General features: G+C 33.7%; 1 non-coding gene across 1 annotated transcript; it reads left to right on the top strand.

The window, feature by feature from the left end:
- Positions 1–525: 525 nt before the first annotated feature.
- LOC114212946 (U6 spliceosomal RNA) lies at positions 526–627 on the top strand. Its single transcript, XR_003610086.1, has one exon. It is a non-coding gene; the product is annotated as a U6 spliceosomal RNA (small nuclear RNA).
- Positions 628–7,253: the final 6,626 nt, after the last annotated feature.

The raw sequence follows: 7,253 nt of genomic DNA, 5'->3' as shown, positions 1-7,253 counted from the left end.
ATGATAGCCTGGAAATTTTTTCTACTCAATAAAACTGGCTAAATTTTGCAGCAACCATAAACACAAGGTTTATATACTGTATATAGATGGCACACCTGAGTGAGTAGAAATGGATGAAAGAAAAAATAGCAGCACTAAATAAATTTCAGACTTTTGTAAAAAAAGGATAATCTTTTTCATTACATAGCTGACAAACTCTGGGGTCACACTGCTTTACCTCAGTACTCATGTGGAACAAAACAATGTGAGTACCTAGGCTGGTGAATTTGGTCTGTAATTATATTCTTCTCTAGAGACAAAGAAACTAATAAAATGTCTTCTTTGTAATGTCTTCTTTGTAAAGTATGTGAAAGCTTGTCTGTGGCAGAATTAAAAGTGGATCTAGAGTTAAGGGAGTACATTTTAAATATTCTCACAATAAATAGATAAGCAAATAAATAAATGGTAACTATGTGAGGTGATAGATATATCAATTAGCTTTACTATGGAAATCATTTCAGATGTATACATATATCAAGAAATCACATGCTTGCTTTGGCAGCACATATAAAAAAAAATTGTAACAATACAGAGATCGATGTGGCCCCTACTCAAGGATGACAAATTTGTGAAGGGTTCCATATTTTTAAAAAATGAATAAAATATAATGTTGTACATCTTACATTTATACAACTTATTTTTGTCAATTATATCTCTGTAAAACCAGGGGGGGAAGGGAGATGAACCTAGAACTTCTTGTTGCAAGAAATCCAGACTTTAAAAATGTCTAGTTAGCTTTTAAAAAGGAAAAGGAAATTGTATTGGCTTAATTATGATCGAAAAAATTAGTGATTACAGTTTGTTGAAAAAAGTTGAGTAAAGTAAAGGAATCATGTGTCTTTGTTTCTGACAACAGGGAAAGGTAAGAAAAAGAGTGCTAAAGAGTAGTTGTAAAACATAGATGATTTTCCAAATCAGTCCACCCATAGTACTATATATTGATCAGTCCAAGTGTTGTTAAGTCTTACCTTGGGGTTAATCTAATTGTAAACTATATTATAGGTTTTGGTCATACTCCAGTTGAATATCTGGAAGGACACATGCAAACGTATATAGAATGTTAAATGATTGGAAATGTTCAGAAAAAAAATATTTCTATTGTCTTAGAAGAGGGAAAGAAATCCATGTTACATAGTTGAAATAGAATGTGTGAAGTCAGTGAATTCAGAGGAATAAATCTCTGGTTTCCAAAGAAATGGAAAACATAAGGATGAGAAATTTTCATAATTATAAAGAATGAGGTAATCTAAGAATCTAGTAAGAGTTTATTCAAGCAGTTAAAAATCTCAGTAAAGGCTGAAACTGTATTTGTCCATTCCCTGTTGCCTCAGCAGTAAGACTTTCCCTCCCACCCCCCTCTACTTTATGGTAAAGCATTATAATAAAACAACCCATGTGCAATGTAAAAAATGTATTAATTACAGGGCACCTGTTTAGTTTGGATAGCTCCACATTTAGGCGGAATTGGGGGAAGAAATTGGAGGGGTTTGTGATATAGAAAATAAATAATGCCTTGAGGAAAATAAATTTTTATGTAAAAGAATTTAACAACACCCTACGATGTTAAAGGGAATTTTTTTGTGTGCTGTATATCTAGTTACTCCAGTCCAAATCTATGTAAGTGTAAATCATGTGATTGTGTGTCCACACTATAATCATTTGTTGTTGGTATTTCATCATCTTCAGAAGGCATCTTTGAATTTGGAAAAGATGGACTCTCATGCCAACCTCACATACTATTTTGCATTGGAAATCTCCATATTTCAAATCCTAACTATTATGGTATCAATTCTTTGAGTACAGACACCATATTTTGTCCAACTGCTTAATGTTGCATGAGGCTGTACACATAGTAAGTGTAAAATAAAAATTTTTGAAAGATAAAGAAATAAATAGATTCAATTTTAGGACATCAAATTCTACATGCAAAAACAACTTATTAACTAAAGAAATATTAAATACATGTATTATTGCATTTTACAAAAACTTTTTAAAATTATGCTGTACAACTTGAATCAAAAATACATTTTCTTCCAAATTATCACATCAACTCAAGCAGATAGGTTGCTAATGTTATTTTCAAACCATCTAAAACATCCATGTTCCATTTTTTCCCCAAAACACAATATGTAGAATTTTACATTGAAAGGGGAGAAAAAAGACAATTGACAGATAGGGGAAGGGAATGACTAACTTTCTTTACTAAGTGTCCGGATGGGCAGAGAAAATTTTGGCACTCCTGGACAGGTGATGACATCTAAAATGATGTGTCAAAGTGTTAAAACAAATGAGAAATGAATATGTGATTCAAATTTCTTTTAAATACATGCAATAAAATGTCTCATTTTAAAGCATTTCATGGCTTCTATGATTGACTAACTGTTCTTTCCATTTTTTTTCTTTTTTCCTTTCTTTTTTGTATCATTACTTTCAGCTCTACATATGAAATCCTAGCCCTAGCAATGCCTTAGAGATATCTCATAGATGGATAGGAAATTGCTAACAATGCAAGCCAACTTGAAAGGAAATAACAGAAATAGGTCATGACCATGATTATCATAGCATATGTTGCCCAGGGCTTTATCCTGCCATCTCAAGAAACTTCTGCTAATAGGGCAGAGCTGTCAGGCAAGGCCATCATATCAATCTTATTTTACTTTAATGCTGCTGTCCCGGGACTTCTGTTTTTCAAAAGATATTTCAGGGGTGAGTCAGCTATGTTTATGAGATTAACAAGAGTGAATGTAAATGTTTGGACTGGGGATTTAGCCCTACAAATAATCTGAGAAAGAGAAAAGAATTAAAGTCTCAAATGATGGCAATTTTCCATAATAACTTTACCTCCCATAGTAAAGATGTAATCTAAAGAATGAAGGAGAAAAAATTAAAAAATTAAAAAAAAAAGAACCAAGGAGAAAACATCTCCTACACTATTTGATAGCATCATTTTGAATACAGATTCTACATAACTGAAGTACAGTATGTAACTTCATTTGAATATTACTGATTACTGATACTCATACTGACCAGAATCAAGAGTATTATGTTAATCATGATAATGCCTTTCTCACTCATGAGAAAGGCATTGGTTTTGGTCTCATCTATTTGGTTTTGGTCTTTAAATCTGGTAATTACTTTCTTACTGCTCGTTACTTGGATTACAAATAAAACCTAAGCACATAGATATTGTCCTGATTTCATAAGTGGAGAAATATAGATATTAATTAGTAGCATTTTCCACTGACTGGTGTTAATATTTCTTCATGGTCAATCAATTTTTTAAAATTATTTCCTGTGAAAGCATTGCTCCATTCTCAACTGAAAATACCTTATTGGTGGTGGTTAAACTATTTTCACCATACTACACTCCTACAAGGTTTCATTTCATTTTTTCTGGTTATTATTGTCATAATCAGTCTCAGATTTTCTACATTGTAAAGAGAAATACACATATTTGTTTATTTTACTATCAATTTCAAAACAAAACAGAAGAAAAGGCAATTATCTAGTAAAGAACAATCTTTGCTCTTTCTTTTAAGATTTTATTTATTTATTAGAAGGAGAGAGATCACAAGCAGGGGAGAAGGGTATAGGAGGAAGCAGACCCTCTGCAGAGCAGGGATCCTGATGCAGGGCTCGATCCCAGGACCCTGGGATCATGACCCGAGCCAAAGGCAGACGCTTAACTGACTGAGCCACCCAGGCGCCCCAATCGTTGCTCTTTCTGATGACAAAGTATCCCCACAGAAATTTGTTTTACTTTAAATAAATGCAAGAGTTTATTCATGTCTAGCACATGGCAGATACATTATAGAGATACATAAAACTATTTGTCCAAAATGTGTTTTCTTGCTTGACCTTCATCTCCTTTCTTCTTAGCTACACTTTACTCTCACTTATTCTTCTTGCTGGTCCCTTGGAAATAGATATTTTGACAATCAGTTAAGCCTGCTAGTCTTCAAAGAGTCTGCTTTCTTAATGTGGATGAGATAATACACTCATCCTTAGGGCACAAAAGGCATGAGGTTAATAATCTGAGGACTAATGTTTGGGAGATATAGTGCAATAATTTATAATCATAAACTGATGCTATAGCTCAGATCAATGTACTTAATTAGTGTACCTTAGAGTCTGAACAAATGGACCAGGTGACAGATGAATTTCTATAGGGAGAGAGAAAGAATCTCTTTTAATAAGCTAGAGGGCAGCATGATTCCCTCAAAAATCTGAAGCTGAGGACGCCTGGGTGGCTCAGATGGTTAAGCGTCTGCCTTCGGCTCAGGTCATGATCCCAGGGTCCTGGGATCGAGTCCCGCATTGGGCTCCCTGCTCAGCGGGGAGCCTGCTTCTCCCTCTGCTTCTCTCTCTCTCTCTCTCTGTCTCTCATGAATAAATAAATAAAATCTTTAAAAAAAATCTGAAGCTGAGGAGATGAAAAAATCTGAATATGGAAGCCATGACATGGGAAATGATAGGCTCTGAAGACAAATTTCACCATTTCAAAATTTGGTCTGGATCAAGTTCAGTTTGTGTGGTTCAGCAAGCAGTGCAAGTGTCTTTTTTGCTGATGCATATTATTAGACATAAGTGTCAAAAGATTTGATTAAAGAAAAATGGAAAGGGGCAAACATCTCTAGAAACTTTCCTTTGAAATAATGACCTCCTTGCCTCTTCTCATTAATTTTAAACCATCACCACCACAAAGCAACAGAAGCTCCATTTATCTAGAGTCTGGTGGCTGGTAATTGACATTTCTCTGTGGGTTCATCAATTTTAAGCCCTCTTAGGAATAAATAAATGGCCTCTGCTTGACTGTAGTAGTCTTAGAATTTATTAATTTATTCCAATAATATCCAATTACCAGAAGAAGGTATTCTGTCAACACCTTCACCCCCCAAAAATGCCTTTCCTATATTCTCATCTAGCAAACTGAACCTAATAGGTATTAAAACTATTGAAATAATGACCGAGTTAAAAAACTAATGGAATATGTTAAATGTGGCACAAAAGAGCATTTGTTCATGTAATTTCTTTTGAAAAAAAAGTAACAATATTCATTTAAGAAGTCTAGATACCATTTATTTGACCCAGAAATGCCACTACTGGATATTTGTCTTCTAGATACACTGTATATGTGTGAAAAGACAATTGTAGTAGGATATACAATAGAATTGTTTGTAATACCAAGAGAGTAAACACAGTGTAAATGTCCTTCAATAAAAAACAAGTTGAAAACATGTTACCTCCACAAAATGGAAACCATGCAGCCATTTACAAAGACTATGTGTTAGAGGGTGTGTGTGTGTGTGTGTGTGTGTGTGTGTGCGCGTGCACACAGCATATATAAAATGTATGTAAGTATGCCTGATGTTTATATATGTGTATATAGTATGAATATATACCATACAGATGTATATATCATGACACACACAAATACGAAAAGATATCCAAAATATATCAATTTAAAAATGCAGCACACAGAACATTATTATATACAATACATGTCTATCCTAGAAACCATTCAAATTTCTATCAACCAAGATATGAATAAATAAATTGTGTTCTATGATAGAACACCATACAGCAAAGAACGATATAGGTATGGCTATGGCAAAGAAAATGAATGAGGTCTAGCTATGTATACAATATGCTTGAATTTGAAATACTTTGAACCAAATAAAAAAGACACCAGGGCGCCTGGGTGGCTCAGTTGGTTAAGCGACTGCCTTCGGCTCAGGTCATGATCCTGGAGTCCCGGGATCGAGTCCCGCATCGGGCTCCCTGCTCAGAGGGGAGTCTGCTCCTCCCTCTGACCCTCTTTCCTCTTGTGCCCTCTATCTCTCATTCTCTCTCTCTCAAATAAATAAATAAAATCTTAAAAAATAAAAGACACCAGAGAATATTTTTAATAAAATTCAAAAACAGGTAAAACTGAACTGTAGAATTTAGTTATCATATGTTGGTGATAAAATAAAGGAGAAAATAAAGAAGTGAGCATGATAAAATTCAGCTTTGTGATAGCAATAGAGAGAGGAAGATTGTCATTTGCAAGGACTGTGTGTGCATGTGTGCATGTGGTTGCATGGGCAATGTATTTATTGAATTTGGCAGTGATTACATTGTAGTTCATGTTATAATATAATTCATTACCTATATTAATATTTTATACACTTTGTATATGTGGTATTTAATGACTAGCAAAATACTAATATGAAATGTAAGGTGATAATCAGTATGCATATTATATTTGTGTTAAGGGGAATGTGTGGTATATTTACAAATGTCTGTGCTTATATATACATAGATGATTTTGTAAAGAACAACGAGAAAGTTGAAAGGAGTGGCTACATTGGAGGAAAAAAAAACATAGTAAAACAGAAATTGTGCCCATATTGTCATCAGGCAAAACACTAACCTGGTGAATTTATTTTTTCCCTTGAAGAACTGCTTTTTAATTATTTGGTAGAAGGGCTAAGCTTTGAAAATATGCTTTTCTTCTTTTGTTAAATCAGCAAAATATCAGGTGTTCTTGGTTTTTCTCAATTGTGTAAATATATTTGAAGTCTAGACTAAAGAAGTTTTCAATTAGCTACTTTGAAATATTTGGTATTAATCAAGTCCCACTACATAAACTTTTATAATATATCGCAGCCCTGGAAACAGCAAATTGACCTAACAGCACCAAAAAATGAATTAGCCAAATGAATTGAATGAATTTATTAATTTCTAATTGTATCCAAGTTACAATTCTTAGTTTATTAGGGGAAAATGACAGCAGAACAAAAAGCAAAATAAATATTAAAGATAAAATACTGTTATTGTAATAAATACATGCAATTACTTGTAAGCTGGACAAATCTCTTTTTTTTTTAAGCCACAGAATACATTTATCTATTCAATAATAGTGCATTTGTTTGCATTGAAGAGGATAACCCACCAGTCTCTTACTTGGCTATTACACTGTATCGCTTCAGTATAAGGTGAGAGGTGATTCAGCCGACTCTTCATCCCTGCGTTCAGACTTCAGGGAAATCTGAAGGTGTCTTCTGAAATCCGAAGTCTATTCTAAACTTGTTTTATGAGAGCGACACACAATAAGTAGTGATGAATGAGTTTCTCCTTGTGGTCATGAACTTTTGCAGAAATACTCCATTAAGTTTAAATCTTTTGAAAATATCGTACTTCGAAAAGGGGCTAGCAGAAATGGAAAGTAC

The sequence above is a fragment of the Eumetopias jubatus genome, unplaced genomic scaffold (assembly GCF_037043125.1).
Source record: "Eumetopias jubatus isolate StellerSeaLion01/CBP00866 unplaced genomic scaffold, mEumJub1_p1.0 scaffold_3, whole genome shotgun sequence".
NCBI classification, from domain to species: Eukaryota; Metazoa; Chordata; class Mammalia; order Carnivora; family Otariidae; genus Eumetopias; species Eumetopias jubatus.
This window is presented reverse-complemented; position numbering and strand designations above follow the sequence as displayed.